Consider the following 24,185-nt stretch of genomic DNA (forward strand, 5'->3'; position numbering starts at 1 on the left):
AGTCCAGGCAATTAGAGAAGCTATGAAAGACTGAAATATAGTTGGTTTTGCTGTGTGCACTGGATTTATGCAAGGTGGGTAGCACTAGCTTTCATGAGAGACTTCAGCAAACACAAGTAAGCTCACCTATTTTAGGAGGTCACCTACCTTTAGCTAAGTGCAAACTGTGATAACATTTTATAGACTTGTTGTCAGGCAAGTGTCAAGCAGATTTTTCATTAGGGCAGCAAAAGACACTAAAAGAAATAAAACAAATGTACTTCTTGCAGACGAACGGAGGACTTTGTGCATGAAATAAGGTGTTGGATATTGCCTTTTCCTTGTCACTTTATCTAGTTTCAATTCTAATTCTATTCTGTTTCTATTATACAAATAGACTCCCATTAGTTGTACTTCATTCTAACTACATTATCCTTTCCATGCTTCATTGTGTTTCTTTTAGGTAAAATGGAAATAGTCTGGTTCAAACCCCAACTAAATGTAACATTAGGGAGTCTTTGCAGCAGCTTCAAAGGTCAGCTTGGAATAGTACCTTGCAAATTCAAATATATTCTGTTTTATAAAAACAATTGAAATTTTAGATTTCAATCTATCCTGAAATTATTTGGCTTCCTTTTTTTTTTTCTTAGTATTTTCTGTTTTATCTCACATTTTATTTGTTTGTTAAAGTAATTACCATTTAAAAGAGTACTGGAGAAAAAGCATAGAAGAACATCCTAAAGTGAAGTTCACTATTTCCTTCAGAAAATTAGCAGTTAAACTGTGTCATACTCTGCAAGAATCTTCAGTGATTGTTCTGGGATTTATGTGGAGTATTTCTGTTTATATTGGTAGAATTTAGATTCTGAATAGTCACTTCCTTTGTGCTGATTTATACTGATCGTTAAAACCCAACCAAAGCAGATAGAAAAACTACATGTATAGTGGTTTGCCTCCTGGCAGCCAAGTTGAATAGACAAAACCTATTTTAAAAAAGTATTCGTCAGATCATTATTTCTACTGCTGAGGATATCCTTATCACTCCCTTTTAAAAAACAGACATCATAGAATCAGTTAGGTTGGAAAAGACCTCTGAGATCATCAAGTCCAGCCTATTAAAGACTAATCATAGATTAATAGCAGTGTTGTGTAGATTAAAATAGTAAGATTAATTGATTGTTAGCAGCAGTGAAAACACAGGTGCAGCAGTAACAATATAGCCGAGTTACAAGATACACCTAGCTGCTCATTTGTCCCTTGTTTTGCCCTTTCAATGGTTGGTTTAGCCCCCCAGCCAAGTTAATCAGTAGATGAAAATAAATGTATATGTTAAACAGTAAGTAATAAACAAATAGACCTGTTAAATGATTATAATAAGATATAAATTTAAGACAAGAATTAGTAGGTAGGCTTAAGTGCCTAAAGGGAAGGTTAAATAGGTTAAATTCTTAAAATTGAGATATAAAATGTAGAACACTAGCAGATCAAAGAAGAAGGATGGATGGAAATAATGACATTTAGTATTTCAAGCCAAGAAGAGAAACAGCATGATCTACATGGTTGACAATTGGATTGAATGATAAGAATCAGCTGATATATGAGAATTCTAAGTGCTTTTTAGCTAACCAATAAGAACAGAAGAATCAAGAGAGATGATGAAACTTTAGGCGGACTCTTGTGATTGGAATTTAGGGATTATGCATTGTTTTAAGAAACCTATATAAGATGTAAAACTAAGAACTCACTGAGGTGGTGGCCAACTCTGAGTTGTGATTAAAGCAAACCTAGAGAAACCCATTCAGCTTGTGGTAATTCTTTAACACAGCTGTTAACCCAGCACCACCAAGTCCATCATTAAACCATGTCCCTAAGCACCATATCAGTGTACTTTTTAAACACCTCCAGGGATGGTGATTCCACCATCTCCCTGTGCATCCTGTTCCAATGCTGCAACACCTTTTCAGTGAAGAAATATTTTCTGAGTATCCAATCTAAACCTCTCCTGGAGCAGCTTGAGGCCATTTCCTCTTGTCCTGTCCCTAGTTATCTGGGAGAAGAGACTGACCCCCACCTGCCTACAGCCTCCTGACAGGCAGCTGTAGGGAGCAATAAGATCACCCCTGAGTCTCCTTTTCTCTAGGATAAACAACCCCAGTTCCCTCAGCCACTCCTCATCAGACCTGTGCCCCAGCCCCTTCCCCAGCCCCGCTGCCCGTCTCTGGACACGCTGCAGCCCCTCTACGTCCCTCTTGCAGAGAGGGGCCCAGACCTGAACACAGGGTTCGAGGGGCGGCCTCAGCAGTGCCCAGTGCAGGGGGACGGTCACTGCCCTGGTCCTGCTGGCCACACTGCTGGGGACACCAGCCAGGGTGCTGCTGGCCGCCTGGGCCCCCTGGGCACACTGCTGGCTCCTGCCCAGCCGGCCGTCACCCAGCACCCCTGGGCCCTTAATTTAGTCAAATGTATTAATTTAAATTATTCTATTGACAACATGTGTCAGCTCAGGGAAGGCTGCTCTTGCACTTGACTGTTGTTATCAAAATAATTCATATTCACACAAGACAACTTCAGTGAAAACAAAATCCAGCCACACCTTATAAGAATCAAGTTTTTTATTTCACTTCTACCATCTGTGCTGAAGGAAGAATATATGGACTATTCTGTCATGAAAAGGCCAACACTTAAAATTTATATTTATAACTAAGAAAGGAAGCAGAGGTTGGTATTCAGGGATGTGTATGAATTAGAGAAGAATTTTAAATTAATCTTCAGATGTATGTATCCTAAGGGTCTGGTAAAATTTCTGTTATTTTGAAGCTTATCACTTTAACCGTGCTGTTAAGCTAGGCCAATGATACTCTTCTGTCAGACACGTTGCCATGCACCAAGCCCTTTTTCTGATTATCTGCACTGTTTACTTTAGTAACTAATGCTGTAGCAAACAGAAAATTACTGTTTTAACAAATATTGATTATTGAGCTCCATATGAAAGTAATGTGGTGAAATTAAATTGTGTATGATCTACAGGAGATCAGGCTTAAAAAAATGTGTGAACCTTTTAAATGTGTTTTGATTCAATTATTAACTTGTGCCTGAATAAGTCTTATGGAGAAGAACAGGACTTCCAAGATATCCATACAAGCCAATATATTAAAGATTGATTTCACCTCTGTTTCCTTGTGTTGTGGTTCAATTCACATTCTTTTCATGTCTGGATATGCTATCTACTTATAAATTTTGTTATAATTTTTATTTATGGCAGTGAAAATTTTTTGATGTTATTTGCTGGTGGCAGTGTCACAGACTGGAAACATTACCTTGCTGAAAACTCACTTGCTGCTTCATCACAAATGTCATGAGATATAGTGTGAGTTTTCTTTGTGTTTTTTATAGTAATAGTTGATGGAGCAACTAATCCTGGAAACCATTTCCAAACATGGGAAGGACAGTGACTGGAGGTATCAGTGTCGATTTGCAGTGGGGATATCATGCTTGACCAACAACAGCTTTTTACAATTAGGTGACTGGCTTGGTGGGTGAGGGGATAGGAGTTCGTTTACCTTGACTTTAGTAAAGCATTTGACACAGTATCCCACAGAATCCTCATAAACAAGCTGACAAAGTGCAGGCTAGGTAAGTGAACAGAAAGGTGGCTTGAAAACTGGCTGAATAGCTGGGCCCAAGGGGGTTATGATGGGTGATACAAAGTCCTATTAGTGGCAAGTCAGTAAAGGTTTACCTCAGGGCCATTATGCAGCCTATCCTGTTTGACCTCATTGTTAATGACCTGAACAATGGGCTTAGCAAGTCTGCAGATCACACATAACTAGAAGGAGTGGAGGGTACACCAGATGGTTGTGCTGGCATTCTGAGGGATCTGGATAGGCTGGAGAACTGGACAGAGAGGAATCACACAAGTTCAACAAAGGGAAATCCAAAGTCCTGCATCTGTGGAGAAATAACCCCAAATATCTGTACACACTGGGAGCCAAATGGCTGGAAAGTGGCTTTACAGGCAGGGACTTGGGGGTCCCAGTGGACATGAAGCTGACTATGAGCCAGCAATGTACCTTTGTGGCCAATACAACAAGCAGACAGTTGGGCTGCATTAATAAAAGCATGGCCAGCATGTTGAGGAAGTGGATCCTTCCCGTCTGCTCAGTGTTGGTGAGACCAAACTTGCAATCCTGGCTCCAGTTCTGGGCTCCACATCACAAGACAGTTATAGACTTCCTGGAACAAGTCCATGCCAGAGACGCAAAGATGATTAAGGGGCTGGAATGTCTATCAAATGAACAGAGACTGAGAGAACCGGGGCTGTTCAGCCTGGAGAAGAAAAGGGTCAGGAGGATCTTGTCTATGTGTATGAACACCCAATGGAAGGGAATGGGATGAAGAAGCCAGACTCTTCAGTGGAAATAAAAAAAATATTTTTCAGTTACACAAAGCCAACAAATGGTCCACAGAGAAGGAAAGACCTATGCAGATTCTGAAAACGTCAAAAGAAAGCAGAAGCAATATATAAATAATCTGGAAAATATTGACAACGTGTTTTGTCCATGTAGCATTGATCACTAACACATTTCATTAATCTTCTAGTATTAATAAAATATACATATCGTTATATCTATCTATCTATCTATCTATCTATCTATCTATCTATCTATCTATCTATCTATCTCTGTAAACTGCAGCATAAAGGCATTTGAAGAACACCATTGACATCCAAAGACTTATCTTTCCATTTCTTTTTAAAGATATTTTTAACAAATGTAATCAAGTACAAATATTATTGTTTGGTTAGTACCAAAACCCAAATAACTGTAAAATAAGACATACGGTTGAAGCTAAAAGTAAGTGTTACATCCTGACAAATGACACAGTTCACACTGCAGTGGTTATGAATCAGATGGTTTATTTCAGGTATCTGCATTTTATGGTGATTGAGAACTATTTCAGTGCTTTAAGATCAGGGTGTCTAAGGTGATTCAATCAGTGGTGACATAACTCATAAAAATTAGAGCAATTCGGAGAATATACAGCAAATTCTTGGAGCTTATCCAGGAAGGCTACTAAGTGTGTTGCACTTAGAATTTCCCTTTCCAGAAATGTGAAAAGATTAGTGATATAAAATAAAAAAACCCATAATTTTTGAAACAAAAAAGGAAATGCACTGCATTTGTTTAAAAAGGAGACTAAAGGTAAAAGTAATTTTCATTTCACAAGCAGACAGTATTGTAGTGGGTTTGCATGGCAAGGTTTTAGTAGTGGGGTGACTGCAGGGGTGGCTTCTGTGAGAAGCTGCTAGAAGCTTCCTTTATGCCTGACAGAGCCAATGCCAGCTGGCTCCAAGGGGGACCCACCATTGCCAAGGCCAAGCCCATCAGCGATGGTGGTAGCAGCACCTCTGGGATAGTGTATTTAAGAAGGGGAAAAAAATATCTGTGCAACAGTATTGCAGTGGAAGAGAGGAGTGAGAACGTATGGGAGAAACAGCCCTGCAACCCCCAGGTCACTGTCGCAGGAGGGGCAGGGGGTGCTCCAGGCACCAGAGCAGAGATTTCTCCCCCAGTCTGTGGTGAAACCCATGGGGAGCCAGAATGTGCCCCTCAGCACATGGAGGTCCACAGTGGAGCAGAAATCCACCTGCAGACTGTGGAAGACCCTGCACTAGAGCAGGGGGATGCCCCAAGGAGGCTGTGACACTGTGGGAGGCCCGTGCTGGAGCAGGTTTGCCAGCAGGACTTGTGGCCCCATGGAGAGAGGAGCCAAGGCTGAAACAGTCTATTCTTGAAGGGCTGCGGCCCGTGGAAGGGACACATGCTGTAGCAGTGTGTGAAGAATTGCACCCTGGGGGAAGGACTCATGCTGGGAGGGACCCCATGCCGGAGCAGGGGAAGTGTGTGAGGAGGAAGGAGCAACAGAGACAGCGTGTGATGAACTGGCCACAGCCCCCATTCTTGTACCCCTGTGCCACTCAGGGGGAGGAGGAAGAGAAACTGGGAGTGAAATTGAGCCCAGAAAGAAGGGAGGGGAGTGGGGAAGGTGTTTTTAAGCTTTGATTTTTAGTTCTCATCATCCTAAAATTATTTGAATGGTAAAACATAAAACTGATTTCCTCAAGTCGAGTCTGTTTTGCCCATGACAGTAACTGCTGAGTGATCTCCCTGTCCTTATCTTTACTTGTGAGTCTTTCATTATATTTTCTCTCCCCTATCCAGTTTGGGAAAGCAGCGATAGAATAGCTTTGGTGGGCACCTAGCATCCAGCCAAGGTCAACACACTGCAAGTATATATAAAAATAATTTGCTTCTTTCACCTTTGTGAGCACAAATTTTCTTTCAAGGAGAAAGGACTCATGGGTTGAAAAAGCTGCAGTATATAATAAATGTTGGTATATAAAAAATAAACTGAGCTGTTCCCTAAACAATTAATAGTATATTCAGTTTATGATGAATAATGTTCCATGCTTTAGGACCCTAGTGTGGGGACAGTACCCCCAGAAATAGAATATTTAATCCACAGTGGTTGATTTAGTGTAATTTTCTTGAATTTGAGACTACTTTTGTAAACCATCTTAGGTTGCACAGACTTAATTTTTTATGAAATCAGTTCACCTGACACAAATGTCTATATATTTACAAATGGTGCAGTTTACCTATGTTTCATGAACAATACAACATTTGAGCCACCAAGTGCATTATTGAATAATCAAAAAGTTCAGATTCCATCTTAATGACAATTTTAGTCCTTGTATAGAAGGATATGGGTGAAAGGAAGCTCAAGATACAACAAAAAATGCCAGCTTAGTACTTTTGCTTTCATAGCTCATGTACACTAAAAGCAAGTAAATTATTTATATTCTTTTATATATTTTAGATTCCCTATTGCTCGCATAATTACCTTAATTTAAAGTTCTACATAGCGTGCTCTTTCCCAAACCATTGTCCAAACTTTCATTAGAACACCTCTTTGCATAATCACATCAATAACATTAGCTGATAGGGTTTGTTTTCAGTCAAAAGACTGATTGTAGAGTCATGGCAGACCACAGTTCATTCTGTGGAATGGTAGGAGTCATTGATCTGAAATAATTGACTTAGCTTAAATTTAAATATTACTGAATATTTACTATGGAGTATCAGTCTCATCTGACTTTTGTGCAATTAATTGAGTACACAGAGTATGAACTTCTTATTCTTCACTTCATGTATTAAGAACATCAGTCTTTCTATAGTACACAATAAGACAGGATTGCTCTATAACCTCTCAGTTTAGTGCTTTTATTTGATTAACTGTATAAAAAAATGTAGCCTCCACATTGGTGTACCATTTCCTACCCAGTAAGAAAGATCATATGTACTACTCATAAGAAAAAAAAAAAAAGAAAATAAATCAAAAACCAAACAGCTGCCAAGAAAAATAACTAACCTAGATTTGACTTTATTAGTACAGAGGCTTTTGTTTGGACTAGTTTTGGATATATAGAAAATCTTTTGGAAAGCAGGATTTGTTCCTTCATTCCCACAATTTCATTCTGAAAAGAATTTTCAGAGTTATCAAAGGTAGTCTTATTCCAAAACTAGTTAGAAAATAAGTGTATGGGATTGAAAACAAAACCACAAATTCCTAATTGTTCTTAGAATAATCATATCATTCTGAAGTTTGATAATGGGAAATCAATGAAGTCGCACTAGGAGAATATGACTGGTTTTTTAATACTGACAAAAAGATATTATCTGAAAGTCTACCATCACTTTGATCTTTTAAGGGAAGTGTAAAATCATGATATTAATTATGTTTAATTTTTGAGGAATAGAGCCTTACCATGCAAAAGGTGTGTAATAGATACTTCTAGGAAATCCTACTGTGCTTATGCTCCTTGATTGGTACCCTTTTCACTCTTTCAACAGTTAAAAAAAAAGTGTTTTGAATAGCCTGAATACGTTCCATTTCATTAATGAACCATTAAAATAAGCAATTAAAAATCCTGTGTTAGAAAAATGATACTCATTCAATGTACATTATATTACTGTTAAAAACATGGACCATGTGATTTATTATTTTAGATATGTGATACTGTCACTTTGCAGAGGCAGCCTTCATCTTTATTTAGATATACTTTGTCATATGTGCTATGAGCATGTGTATTTTCTATAAACGGAGATTTTTGCATTTGACTTTTATGAAAAAGTAATTTACATCCTTTTTTTCCTGCATAGATCATTCTTCTCTTTCAGAAGTGTCTTTGAACTTAACATTTACACTGTTATAATCTCCAAGGTGTTAAACTTTCTCAATAACACGTATGATGACAAATTACTTTACGGTTGCTAAAGTATTCCTCCCAGTAGAGAATGCAAATCCTTTAGTTTAAATCTGCCAAGAAGTCTTTACATTTAAATGATGCGACATGTAATAATTCTGTTTTACCCAGACACTGGTGAAAACACAGGATAAATTAATTGGTAGGATGCTAATAAATTTTTAATGAAATATGTGTTCATTAGTATGTCTGCTGTTCAGTACCAGTTCTAACCTGTATCTCTGGTGGGAGACGCTACAGCCTTCAGTGAAGAATGAAGAGCTCTCAGTCTTTCAAACCTACTTCTTTTCAAGTGGCTTTTAACCCTAGAAAGGCAGTGTTAAAGCATGACAGATTTGAGCCTGAAACCAAGCTTCTAAATTGGTGGGTGTTTTAAATTAGTGCCCTTGAGTCATAGCAAGTCAATTATTTGTGATATTATGAATAAAATAAAAAATATTTTCTGACATAAACTGGTATGTACCTCCCACAAAAGCTACTTTTTGAAAGCTTTGATGTTCAGATATCTCATAGAAAGTATTGGGTCACATCTCTGCTCCCCAAACTGGGCTGAGCACATGCAGCTTGGATCATAGTTTTACACTTCTTGGGTCTCAACAAACTGGTGCCCACAACAGATGGTTAAGCTTGCACTTAAAAGAAGTTTAGGCAAAGAGGCAATCAAGTACTGCTTTGTAAATCAACTCCGTAAATCAGATCACTAAAAAAAATGGGAGTGACTCCACCTAAGGCCATACAGTCATACAGTCTCTACTTCCCATCTGATTCTCAGGTAAAGACATCATAGCCATTCTCCTCTCTTATCTGCTATCATCTTTGTATTTTTCTCTAGCCTGCTTCTGATCTCCTAACACCAGTTTCATGCATGTTCTGAGAATTACCCTAGTGGAATTCATCTGCAGGCCTCAAATCTGTCACTCTTCCATAGTTCTCTGGATTTGAGTGGACATGTCTCACTCATACTTAGTGGAGGTACTTGAAGGTCTTCTGTTACAGCCTTACAGGAAGACCCTAAAGATCTCCATTGTGAACAAACCTCTTCAGTTTTATCAGAACAAGAAAGAAGGTGGGAATGGAAACCAGTAGAGGCAAATTCTAATATGTTTGAACGGGTAAACTTTGCTTATCACTGGGAGTGGATGTTTGATGCCTGACAATCCTGAATATCCATGCTGAGCAGAGTCAGGAAACAATTTTCCTATGCATCTTGATTATTGATTACTCATCCCTGTAACAAAACCTGGCTAGCACACAGGCAAAATAAAACCAATCCTGCTTTGTGATTCTGGCAGATTATCAACTTTATGTAGGAACAGATGATTCATAGTGTCTTGTGCCTATGAGACAGTGGGAAGCAGGCACTGAAATATTCCCGATGTACAGTGAATCAGACTGTTTTGCACAGGACCATATTGGTATCTAGTCCCTTCACTCAGCAGTTCCTGGCTCCCTGTTGAGCATTAGTGTCAGCTTGCTGCTGTGCAGTGTCTCTTCAATGGGAGCCCAGAGCCAGGAGCCACTGTATTTGTGCAGTTTCAATAATTGCCCATGCATTAAAAATGCATATAGCTGCTTTTTCCACTCATTCATGGCAGTGAAAACCTTCAAACTAGTTTTGGCTAGAGCTATTGTGGTCTTAAAATGTGAATTATTTCTGCTGTACAGGTAAATACAATCTTTTCAAGCAGAATGACTACAGATGACAGTTAATAGCTTGTAGGAGTCACAAGCATTTGGATAGCCCATTTAAAATTCTATTGTATTAAAAGACTCACAGGCTGATACAGATTGCTTCTGACTGCAAACTAAATTATCATCTATCTTCTTGAATTGATTCAAGGATCAGCATGTTTTGTTGTGTTTTTTTCTTTCTTTTTTTTTTAATATCACATTGACTCTACTTTTCTGATAAGATTAGATTTGAGAAATTTCTACTGTTGTTTTACCGCTACCCTTGAAAAATCGATGTTCAAACTTCCAATGACTGAGCTGGAATATAATCCATATATTTCTGCTTTGAAAAAGGAGAAATTAACTAACATCATAAAAGGAACATAAACAAGAAAATGTTTTAAAATCCACTTTTCTGTCCTAACTCTTGCTATTCATGTACCACATTTTTAATGTAATTAAATGAAGCATAAGAAGCCTGAAAGGATGGCTTATGTTCTAGGGACAGAATTACATATGAAAATATTTCACAAGACATAAACAATGCTGTGAAAAAAAATATTCTAATGCAGGCAGGTGATAAACTCATATTTAACACTATGTCTAGGGTTTATAGTGCTTGAAGCAGTTTTCCAAAAAAGCTCTTCTCAAATTATAATTAAGTGTAGTTTACAATAACAATTATGTTTGATGCTATAATCACTCTACACTTGTTACTTGCATTTGAAAGGGTTTCAGAACAGGGATTATGGGGATTTAGTTAGTCTGATATATTGAGGACACTGTAGTATTTTACTTGGGGAGAACTGAACTATTACATGTTCCATAAGAAGATAAACCAGTGTAATTATTTATTACACATCTAGCTGAATTTTTAAGGAGACATCATACATTTGTGGTGATCTTTTATTAATTTCCACACAGCAATAATGAAAATCCAAAAAGACAAAAAGAAGACTTCTTACTTTTCTAATACTTTTTCATTTTTAAACCAATAATGAAGATGCACGCTCATAGACTGGCAATCCTTGCACTTAATAAAGTGCAGCTGTATCCAGAATTTTCCTTATGTAAAGACACAGAAAACAACGGAAAGAGAATATAAATTGTTTTCTTTATTAATTGTAAGGATTATGATTTACATAAAACTTCATTGGTGAGAGTCACTTTATTATACAGCTAAGCCCATGCTCTTAAACAACATAATTTTTCTGTACCTGTGTTGGCCTACCAAAATTAAATATAAGTAGATAGCCCTATTATACTAACTCATCGAATAGATAATTGCTTCTTGCATGCAACAGCAGTATAGAATACAAGTTAAGTTTTCAGTTTGGCTTATGGACATGCATTCAGCAGGAAACAGAAGAGGGAAGAAGATGTGAACTTGATTTCCAGGTATAATAAAAATGTTCAAAGTGAAGTGTAAACACATGTTCTACTGTTTACATAGGTAAAGCTGATGGTTTTGTGGGGAATCAAGCTCCAACAAACAAAGATTATTTAGAAATCTTTACCTCTAAATTTGAAAAATAGTATTCACAAAAAATGTTTGTATTCTATATTAAAACTACAGGCTAGACCTTTCCAGTGTGTGCAGGCAGGACAATGAAATCAACATTTGCTCTACTGAATGTGTAAGTCTGTGAGGAGTTGAAAATGAAACAGGTAAAAATATATAAGTAAAGACTTTAAGCCTTTTTGTTTTACTTTAGCTACTAAAGGAAGGTTCAGTTACATTCTTTGAGCTATTAAAAATTACACAGGTCAATAATAGTGGATGGTTTCTTACCAGACTGAAGTAATAAATCAGGGTGGCTGTGACTTGCATATTAATGCAATCGTTGTACCAAGAACCGTTGCTTTTCTTTTTGTAGACCTGAATTTTTAAAATGTCCATTTTTAAGGGAAAAACACTACATCCTAATCTGAGAAAACTTCTGATCTTCTTGTTTTCTTGGAAAATAGTAAAGTTTTACAAAAGGCCTTGTTTAAAAGCATGTGGTAGCATTTTTTACATGAAAGGTAAATTGCTGACAGTAACAGCACCAAACTTTCACCATTAAACATTTTAATTATACATTATCTCTGTTGCTAAATTGACAGTGGCACAGTGTATTGTAAAATGAGTTATATGCTGACAGTTTAAGAGGACTTGAAAGAAAAGAAAGGCTTTGCTTATAGTACAACTATTAAAGTTCACAGCAGTAGTGAAATTTGTAAGCATACTTTATTCTAGGTTCAGCACATAGTTTTCAAATACAGCAGATGACCCTCCTCTCTTCTCTTCCATGCATTCATATAGCCTTTCATTTAATATGTATATTTCAGTGACATTGTTTCCCAGCAACAACATGAGAACAGCCATCCTTTTTCATGCTGAGTTCTACAGGCTAAATGAGTGAACAGAAAGCAATAATGTATTTAGTCATTGTTCATTAAGTTCCATGAAAAAATTTAGCAGAGGCTACATTAAGGTACAAGCATATGAAGAAGTTATTGCATGGTAGATTAGAGTATGAGTTTATTAGATACCAACTCTTTCATACCCATCAGCTATTTACATATCATAGCCAACTACAAATGCAGATGAGTCACCCATCTGTCATTAAAAAAGCCAGAGCAATATGCCTCACTTTGCAGGAAATACAAACAGCTATGCATCATGGAATAGTTAACTGGTAAAAACTTGTTTGACTTCTTTTTCTTTTTTTTTTTTTTCTAACTTCAAAAGGAAAAATGACTACTTACTTCCTGTCCTGTTTCTGGACCAATTAAACCCACTTTTTTTTCAAGAAAATTTATTACTTTTCCCAATGTGTTTCTGCTGTGGCGTGTTCTGCTCCTTGGCTTTTACCTGATCTTCAATGAAGAGTTTTATTTCTAATCGCGGCACTATTAAGTATGTTTAGTTTTATCTGTGAGAATCAGATACATCTTCACATGAAATTTACACAAAATTCAGATTATATTGCTCTCCCTTTTCAGGAGTGGGTAGTTGTACAGGGTTCTAAAAATTACATTTCAAAAGCTAAATACAATATAAATGCATACAGTAATCATGCTTTCTAGTTAGTCAGTATGAACTACCTGTAACTGAACATGGTACAATTTGAATATTAATTACATTTCTTTCAGTTATAAAGTTTTATAGTATTAATGAGAAAGCAATTTACATAATAAGTGCACAAAGGGAATGTAAGTTAACAAAAGTGTGTATACTGAACATTTCTAAGTCCCTAATGCTTGGCAAAATGTAAATTAATATTGAAATAATAGCTTCCAGCCATCATATGCTGACTAATACAGACTACATTCAGGGACTTAAACCTTAATTTTTTATGTCCCTTGAACGAGAAGAGTGGGTACATCTGAGGGTGAGAATTATAAATAAAGATACTTGAAAAATTATTCTAATGTAACAAGATTGCTGGTGTTTAGGGGTTTGATTTCTTTTTCTTTAATGAAACTTTTTTATAGTGGAAAGACAAGTAAAACTGTATGTAACATTTGAGTAATTGAGAGCTATACAGTTTCAGGCACTCTTAAAGGCACTCTTAAAAAGTGAAAAAACACTTACTGTGTTTTTATTTTAGAGTGAATTGCTTTTCTGTAGTCTTAATTTGACTATTTCAGTAATAACTTTCCATTCCCTTCCCTCTAATTTTCCATTGCTCTCATACTCTGCAGTAGGTGGCTTTACCTAGAACCTCTCTGAGAGATGCAGTGAATTGGTCTAATGCAAACTGAAAGATTACAAAGCAAATGATGCAGCTGGGAGTTTAGCGTCAGTGCAGAAAGGGGTGATACAATAAGACATCTCATCATTTATTTACCTTTGCAAATAGAAGGATGATGTAATTTAGGGCATGAGTTAAAAATGGAGGGAAGTAAATGTTAAGGATAAATCAAAAAAACTTTTGGGGTGGACATGCAAATAATCGATGCACAGAGAAAAGCTGAACTTGTTCAGCTGTGCAAGTGCATGTCCAACCAAACGTTTCCTGTGTTTCTGAACCAGACTTCACTTCCATCAACTGTCAACCTAACTGCTTTTGACTGTAAATCTACAGGTGACAATAAAACAGCAGAATCACACTGAAATATAGAGAGCTAATGATTTTTTTATCTGGAACAGGAATTATAAGGGAAGTAGGAGAGGTTTAGAATAGAAAGCCTCATATAGCTCTTAGAAAAAGTAATTATAAATAGCTTTGGCAGCAAAAATATAGTAGATTCATCTTGCATGGTCCATTCTGCAAACTAGACATTTCATTCTCTTTTCTGAAGTTTCCTGTATATTCTGCACCAAACAATCCTTATCAGGGGGCTTCCATTTCAGCAGCAGCAGATATTACATAAAGACAGAAAGACCGGGATTCGATTTAGTGCCATCTGTCATGCTTCTAGGATCAATGTTTGTGTTTAATAGCACTGAGGCTTGTGCCACTTTGTTGCCCTAGATTTGTGCAATTTCTACATATACATACCTGTATCTAGCTGGCTATGAGTATACACACCAGTTTCCAACCAGCTTCAGTAGTGCTGTCCCAAATTACCTGGATATTATGAAGAGAATCCCATACTCATAGAGAGGAAAGCACTGGGGGTATTAAGGAGAATGCGTTTTCCTCTGAAGTGGGGGACCATGTACCAAATGGAAATTGAATATGGTCAAATGTCACATGCTGTTGTAGCATCTTGAATACTTTTTTAGTAGAATGCATGCTTTAATAACCATAATGCATTCCTTCTGCATTGCTTTAGATGTACTAAAAAGTTTTTTCCAGCATGGAACTCCTGTTTTCTAATACCTTAGTTGTGACTCATCTCACTACAATCTCCAAAAAACAACCCCAAATGCCAATGCCTTTATAAATCCCAAGCCCTCCCACCAGCTGAGACTAAGTTCCATTTAATTTTCACAGAAGGACCTAAAATGAACCTTTAAATAATATTTTGTGGTTAACAAAAACCAATTTTTAGTCAACTAAATCATCTGAACTACTATATGTAGTTACAGAAGTGCAAAACTATGAGAGGATAACTTGTCAGAGCCTCACTGAGGACAGAGGGACTTCAGCATTTTGGTGCCCTTAGGAAGGATGAGCAGGGGTTCTGTAGTGTTTACCTGTCTTAAAAGATTACCACTACTTTTTACTGAGAAGGAAATTTAGAAATTAGTGAGGAACTGTCATTAAAAACTATATGTTGTGTTAGTCTTCCTGCAATAACAGCATCTACTATTCTGTTGTTTATTCAGTTTTGAAAAAAAATATGTTCAGAAGCTCTACTACACCTTCTACAAACTCTGCATTCAGGGCTTGGTTTTTTTTAAATTTTATTATTATTATTTAATTTTTTAAAATTATTATTTTTCAACATTTCATACAATACAATGAAAGGTAAGATTTACTGGTACAGGGTTTACCGTATTTCTAAATAATAGTGTTAAATATTCATCCACACTATTCTAGGGGTTTAATCAGAAAAAAAAATAAAATATTACTTAGACATCCTAAATAGCATATGGCTTCAACTTCAGTGTTTAGACGTCTGCAGAAGAAAGTTATTTTAACAATAGCTAATGTATTTTAATTTCACTTAACTATATAAGGTATACCTTTACTTTGTACTCAGTATTCTTTTATAGGAATTGTTTTGTTTCAGAAAAATAAAGTGGAAGGTTGAGTTGTCATAGTTTGATACTTACTATCTGTAATTTAGTGACATGCTACTACAGCCTGGATTCATTTCACAGAAACTGTTGGTTTTGTTTGTTTCTGAAAAGTGTCAAACATGTATTAGTCATGCTGCTTTAAGTTCTACTTATTTTTGTCTGTTCATTTTTAAACCATGTTCTGTTCTCTGTATTGGCTTTTATGCTAAGCATTTCTACTTTTGTGTACTATAGACATGATATAACAATGTAGTACACAATACTGAAAGAATAGTCACTGGGGAAGGTCTGAGGCTTTTATACTCAAAAAATTACTGTAGTTAGAAAGCTAGTCAACTATACTAAAGCTCATAGGTCTATGTATAATTTTTAATTTTTTAGGTTTTGTTTCTGTTTACAAAAATATCCAAGTTATTTTACTAAAGATAGGAACTGAGACAAGTTTCAGATCCCCCTTTTTTAATTATTATTTTGGTTTTCCAGCAAAACAAGGATTTTAAGGTCATGGTTATTTGAGTGCTGGCTATTGATCTCTGTCAGTATCACTCAAAACACTTTCAAATCCTTTTTCAGCAGATCAAGACAGAGGAATGAATGTTCCAAATATATGTTGTTAGTGTAACTTGGAGAAACCATCATACAGATTGGGAGTGAAACCCAAATGTGTGGCTGGTGATAGACACGTTGAAACTCGATTTTTTTCTCAGGTAACATTTCTTCTGTTTGACCTACTGGCTAATTATCATGATGTTATGAGAGTCACTGCCTTTCACTTGGGTAATAGATAATTTGTGGACAATGGATGAATCCTGAGGTGCTGCAAAGGGTCATTGCAGGATTTTTGCCATAACTGTAGTAATACCAGTGGTCAGGCTAGCTAGTTAAAAATAGCTTCGTGCTATAAGGCATTTACTTTGCCATTGATTTGCAGGCACACTTCCTATGCCACTTCTCTGTCCAAGGTGGTGTGGTGCATTAGCCAGTCTTTGTGCCTTGGAAACTGATACAACCACAGCTGAGTTATTAATTCATGTTTGTCAAAAGGATGTGCATAAACAATTTAATAGTTTTAAGCATCCTTTGTTTATCTGTCTAGAAATGAATAATTACCATGGAGAACTCTTTAAAGCTTTTATGCCTTGAATAAATAACAGTTACAAATAGCTGAGATTCTCTTGTCAGTAACTGATGTCCTTAGTTGTGAAGCCTTTCATATGTTACACGTTTTTAAGCCCAACCTACTTTTAATAGTATTTCAGTAAGTATAACAATCCTGTAATGTTGTGTCAATGAGAAATACTTCCGTCACTGAACAGGAGTTTTCAATTTAATGAGCAGATCGGATCCCTACATGACCATAGACATGCAGTTTACATTTAATTTTAAAACTCATGTATTACTTCGTATAACTTAAAGTTCATATACTGGAAGATTAAACTGGACTCAGTTAAAAATATACAGGAATTGAGTTAAAGTACTCAGTAAGTTATTGCTTTTCCTTTTTTCCTGTCATGCTTTCATCTAACTTCTTTGGAAACTTCATTGGGAAACATTGGCTTTTGCTTTTGCTTTCTAAAGTAAAAAATATAGGAAAGGCCTGAAAACATAAAACTTTATGCATCATGAACCGACATTTTGAAAAGCTCTTACAGTGCATGACTGTCTCCTGGAAGATAGAACTTTATTGTTAGACTTTCATTATTGTGTCTGATAAGTAATACTTGAAGTTTGTTCCTTGAGTTCTGATGTATTAAATCTTTTGATTGGTAAGGAAAGCCAGATGTTTGTAATTTTTACAGGAAGTGTTTTTAGATGCTTTGCCTTGGATGGAAACTGTCTGCGCAAAGAAAGCAGCAGCTATTAACTACATTCCATTCCTCATCATTGTTTTTACATCAGCCTCCTGATGTAGTCATTTTATGATGCTATGCATGAATAATTCTTATTTAATTTTAAAATGTTAATTAGGAAAAACAAGCCTTCCTGTCATTTATTTTGCAGGTAAATTTATTCTAATTATGTGAAAAGAAAATGGTAATTGCCAGGAATAAATGTGCTGTTCTCGTTCTGAGGCAGTACGGCTTTTCAGGCAGGTGAATGAAGCAGAGAGAAACATACTGGCTTTCAGAAATTGAAATAAGTAGGTTTTGCCTATATCCATGTTACTTCATATCTGAAAGCAAAAATATATACATTGTGATTGCAGTTTAGATGTGAAAACAATCTGAAAATATAAGGTTTTGTATCAGGTGCCAAATGTCCCATAGAAGTATCTCTTCCATGAATTTTTCATAATTTCAACTTGAAATCAATGAAATAATTGAGACAATCACATGATTTGGATACATGATTTGATTCAGCCACAGGCTAAAAAGCTGATATAAACTAATTTGATCTTAGTTATAAACTGTTACTTTATCTCAGTGTGTTTTCAGACAAGGGCAGTAGTCACAATTTTTACCGATCAGTGCATAAGCAGTAATACATTTCTTTTATATATTTATGTGTGTGTGTATATATATAGAATATCATAGTATAACATACCATGGAATAGAATCAAATCGAATTGAATAGAATTAAGTAGAATAGAATTGGGTAGAACAGAACAGAATGGAATTTCAGTTGGAAGTGACCTACAAAGATCACCTAGTCCAACTGCCTGACCACTTCAGAGCTGACTGTAAGTTAAAGCATGTTATTAAGGGCATTGCCCAAGTGTCTCTCAAACACTGACAGTTTTGGGGCATTGACCGCCTTTCCAGGAAATCTGTTCCAGTCTGTGACCACCCTCTCAGTACAGAAAAGTTTCCTGATGTCTTCTATTCTAAACGTTTTCTGACACAGCTTTGGGCCATTCCCACACATCCTGTCATTGGACCCCAGGGAGAAGAGCTCAGCAGCTCCTTCTCCACTTCCCCATCCTCAGGGAGTTGTAGAGAGCAATAAGGTTGCCCCTCAGACTCCTTTTCTTCAAACTAGACAAACCCAGAGTGCTTAGCTGCTTCTCACAGGACATTCCTTCTGGCTCTTCCACCAGCTTTGCTGCCTTCTTGTGGATGCATTCAAGTAAATTCACACCCTTCTTATACTGTGGGGCCCAGAACTGCAGGCAATACTCAGGGTGAGGCTACGCCAATGCTAGTATGACTTTTTATGCTGAGGACCTATACTACAGCCAAAGAAAATGTGTAAGAAATGTGATTCAAGATTCACAAATTTCCATCACAGCAACTAACCTTTAAACACAATGAAAAAAACCCCACCCAAAACCAATATGGCAATGCTTATTTCCTATATTAACTTTATTTGCTTAAGAGAAGCTCTCTTAATTATTGAGCATTTTCCATATTCATCTTTTTCTGGAAAACAAAGAAATGCATACATTTTGCTATTCCCAAGAAGCTATAGAGTTGGGGATTGTTGATTATTTTTTTTTTAACTTCTATTTGCATTCCTTTTTTTTTTCTTTTTTGTTTCTTTTGCATTTTTGAATATAGAGACATTACTGCCCTCAGTAACCCCAGCACAAACTTTATTTGGATTATAGTAACATAGTATTGTAACTGAGAAGAGAATCTGGTGTGAAGTCTCCAAACATATCCTATGATTCTATTTGTTTCTGTCTGCTCACTGGATAACAAAACAGACTCACAGTGGGTCCACATAATTTATTTTCAGTACCTTTTTTCTTTTAGGGTATTGTGCAGAATATTTTTTAGAGGTAGGTTAAGCATCTGTTTACCAAAGACAACACTGAAATTAGACATGAGCTGTGTGAGGGGACAGTGAGCATTCATAAAACAATGAAGAAGCAACACAGTGAGCAGCACAGCAAACTGTCTGGGAAGGGAAGTGTGCTTCCTTTTTTTTATGGAGATCAGCTGACCACAGGAAACGCAAAAACATACTGTAGCAACAGGTGGTTTTGTACGTACCTGGTTGAAGATCCAGGTGAATAACAGTGGGAAGGTACAGGAGGAAAGAGGAAAACAGAAGCAAGAAAGGACTGTGAAAGATGTCAAAATATACTTAGGGATTTTGAGTACTTTTGGCATGTCGTGTCTTGTAAGTTATGTCAAGTAGGAGGATAAGGTATACGCAAAACCGTACAACTATACAAGGCAGCTGCTGCAAATACAGACATTTCACTTCTACTTTTTCCAGTTGTTCAGACTCTCAGTAGATGTTTCTTGTAAGCATTGGTGGCTGATATTATATCAGGGATTATCAGTGTCCTCATATAAAATTTGTTACATTACTTGGAATTTCCACTGGTAGCCTAATGTATTTAAAAAAAATACTCAGTCTTCAAGTAAAGATTTTGATAATTTACTTGGACAGGCAAATAGGTAGAAACAATGCTTTGCTGACAAGATGGAAAGAAAAAAGTTTTGAATAATGGACATGTCATTAGTGATCTAAAATTTTCTTCATATTTACAAATTAAAATCTTACATTACATCTCTTTAAAAGTCTCTTTTTTACCTTCATCTGCTATTTTTTATTGTGGGGAACATATACACAAGCCTTCTTTAGCTACACCTAAGCTGACAAATTTCATATTGCAAAATTAACTAAATTAAAAGAAAAGTGAAGTTCTAGGGGTAGACAAAAGGAAAAGTCTGTAATAGAGTGGAGAAAAATATCAGATTTTAAATATAATTATTTCTTATATTAGTATTCCGTCAAAGTAAAAAAAAAAAAAAATCACTGAAAATATTAAAAAACTCATTTCTTTGGCATTTTGTCTCAAATTTGCCCCCGTTTTCTCTTCATCGTTTTTGCTATGTTGCTTGCTTTCATGTTAATGACACTGCTGCGCACCGTGAATTGCGTGAATTGTTTTTCTTCTTGTAATAGCAGCATTAAAATAATCAAGAATAATGGGTTGCCAGGGCATAAGTAGCACTATATTTACCTTATGCTTAGGTTGTTGATAAATGGTTGCATCACATTAATTTAACATTTTATTTAATTTTTCTTGATTTATTCCTAATTGGTTTACTACATCAGAAGTTAGTCATAACAGAATAATTGATCAGTTTCCCCTCCTTACCAGAAATATGCTGGGTTCATATGGTTTGTTCCTGAAATCTGTTCAGAATTATTAGCCCAGCTGGCAAAAAAGAATGGGAGTATGTACAGTTTCTTTAAGGCCAGCCTTTAATTTGACAGGAAAATTCTGGGACTGGCACATAAAAGGTTTAATTCTCATCACCAGGACAGGAGAAAAAAAGGAAAAAAAAAGCCAACTCACTTCTCTCTGTCTATGAAATACTGTGGGATTCCTTCCTAGAACAAGCTGTGCATTCTTGGGTCGTGAAAGAGCAGAGGTCATTGCAGTTTCTCTGCTTAGAGCCTGGTGGTTTATTGCATAGCGCAGTCTTGTAGTCACCTGTTTCAGCAGCTGTTCTTCTGAGGAGCTTTTCTTACTACATAGCTGTTCATAAGAGTATTCCCTTCACCTTAACTAAAATATCTTACCTCTGAAGCATAAGGCTGTGAAATAGGTACAAGTAAGAAGGTAGGTGATATTACAACTCAGAGACTGTATCTTATCAAACAGTAAAAAAATACTTACATAACTTAAATCTTAAGTAACATAACAGCAACATTTATGTTTTAATACTAAGTACAGAAATAAGGACTTATAATTAAAGAAGGTTCCTACCATCTATTCACTTAGTCTCATAAACACGGCATGTATCTCTAAGACCAGATTTGGAGCTGGTATTGTTGGAAACTGGGGGCTGCTGTGGTGGAAGTTTTCTGAGAGACTGAGACAACAGGCAACTCCTATGGCTACAAACATACGCTTACTTCTCCTCAGATATTAAACATTTTATCTGCTAACGATTAAAACTCGAGTATTAAACAAACATACCAGTCAGGCCTTAGATTTATGATAGCTCCAGTCTTACACCATACTGTGGCTTCTGACAGACACTGTGGGATGGTTCTTAGTCTCCAAGTCAAGATGTAGCCTTGAAAGCTCTTCAACATGGGGACGCAAGACCAAAGTGAAAATCTCTCTTCACCATACCCCACTATGTTGGAGCTGGTCTCTATATATACTGTTTCCGTGGAGGAAGACTGGTTGGATCCAAAGCTGTTGGTCTTTGCACAGGCCAGACCACCTTGTCAGTGCTGGTCTATTCTTGCACCTCCATGTCATTATTACCACTTTGCAGGTCGGGTATCCGACTGCATGTTAGAACACCTGATTCCTTCAAATAGTTGCAGGTTGTTATCTAAGTATTACTGTTTTTACATAACTATGCCAAAAAGGCAGGTAATACAAAATATTTCACTTCCTACCTGAAATTGGGTAGTCTTATGATATGTGTGCAAAGCAAACAGGATGATTTGTATTTCTTCTTCAAGTCAAGCAGGTTTGTAGTAATTTGGGTGCAAGGCAAGTAAGATATGTTTCTCAAATATGTTTCTTATACAGGTCTGTTATTTGATATTTTGAGACAAACTCAAAATCTCCCCTTTTCCAATATCAACAGAAGCTCTTGTGGGTAAAGCATCCACACTAAATGAACAAAGAATTTTCTTCAGGTAGTCAACATCTAAAGCATAAGAAGTATCCAGAGGAGGAGGAGCAGATGGTTTTGAGGGAATATAGTTTTAATTAACAGATCTGTTATCCAAACAATTATTTGGGTCCAGAACCAAACCACGTCCTTCAATTTAAAAAGGATTCAGTACAAGATCATTATCAAACTTTTCTCTGTAATGGGGAGTGCACCATTTTAAATATTTCATAGTTTATACTCCTTCTCAGACTCTGGCTTACATCATATATACATAACTTATAGTGACTTATACTGGCAGGGAGATGGTGGTTCTTTGACCTTGTGTAGTAATCACTATGCAATTCTGTTACTTACTACACTCTTTAGTAGACTATTAAAAAATATACAACATAACTACCATAAATGTGATATCAGAAACACTGATGCCTCCATTTCCTCTCAAAGTAAATCATCTTGCTTCAACTTCATTTTACAGCAGAGCATGTGGTGTTTAAGGTAAACCACTCTACACAAGACTAGCTATGTAGATCTGTACTGGTAAGACAGCTACATGCAGACAGTTGATGAGTGTCATGTGCATTTGTGTAACATGTACACACAGACCTGATGCTGCTGCATGTCCCAGTGGTTTTGGTCTCTTTCCTGTGTGGGTATTTCTGTGATTAGAAGGGGCAGGAGGAGAAGCATTTCATCAGTTTGGGGCATAGGCGGGAGGCCGTTATGGAAACTTGTTTGGAACAGTGTCTCCAATCAGGCTGAGCAATATCTTGCTAATTCTGAACGCACAAGTGATATTGTATGGTCAGTCTGCCATGCACAATGATGTTCTGCGCAGGGACAGCAAGCCTTGACACAACGATGTGACATTAAAATCACAAAGTGTGTGCTGTAGCAGTCCACTCAGCCTTTCTGAGTGGAAAGGTGAGATCCTTGTCTGAGTCTCAGGATGGTTAGGACTTTAAATCAGGATCTGGTACACTTGGCCAGCAGTTTGACCCAGAAAATAAAAAGGAACAGAAAAAACCAAGAACACAAATTTGGAATGACACCTGCAGTACCACCATCAGTGCAATGCATTTATGTGACATTTAGGGAGCTATTAAACAGATGGATTGCATATGGATTGTTGCAATCAGTTTGAAAAGAAGCAACATAATAAGACAAATCCAGTGTGTAACTATAATAGTAAACATTTACATAATGTTTCATTTATTAGGCTCTGTTTGAAGAGTATGCAGAGCATGGAGAATACAAGCACTAAAATAGCATGATACAAATACGTGTTCTGGGAAGTGTTTAGTACTTAAAATTAATGTGCATATTTTTCACCTGTTTAATTCCTGTTTTTCTGTTTGAAGTGAACTACTCACAATAATGAGAGCTGATCAAATCATTAGATTTAGGCTAGGAATTGAGAAAACGTGTTTATTGATTTCAGCTTCATTTGTACAAGTCCAGTTTTCAGTTAAAACAACGCAAGAACCACTTGAAATTTAGTTGAACTAAAAATACAATAGGAGAATAACTTAAAAATCTATCATTGAAGATAGTAGCATTAGATGCATTTTACTATCATAAACGGATAAAAAGGGCTAAATCTATTTTCTCAATATTCACATTGTTTAGAAATTGCCATCTTCAAAACACTTTGAAACCCAGATATGTTAAATTTTAATTCAAGGAAAAAAATAATCTTAAATTTTAACATCTCCCAGAGATTAATATGGTCAGATAATAATTTTAGCTAATCTTTCCTAGTTTGAAGAAATTTATGAACTAATATTTTTTGGAATATGATTAATATAAGATGTTTCCTGTAATATTTTCTGCTTTGCTTAGCTGAGTGTTTTCATCAATTTTAATGCAGAAACTGTTAATTTTGGAAGAAGTTAAAACAAATGTGTTGTGAAAATATTTTTCATACTGTTAAGGTTAGACAGTAAAATTGATAATGCATTATATAAAGAGGTTAAGGTAAACCAGAAAG

This window comes from Falco cherrug, chromosome Z (assembly GCF_023634085.1).
Source record: "Falco cherrug isolate bFalChe1 chromosome Z, bFalChe1.pri, whole genome shotgun sequence".
Taxonomy (NCBI): Eukaryota; Metazoa; Chordata; class Aves; order Falconiformes; family Falconidae; genus Falco; species Falco cherrug.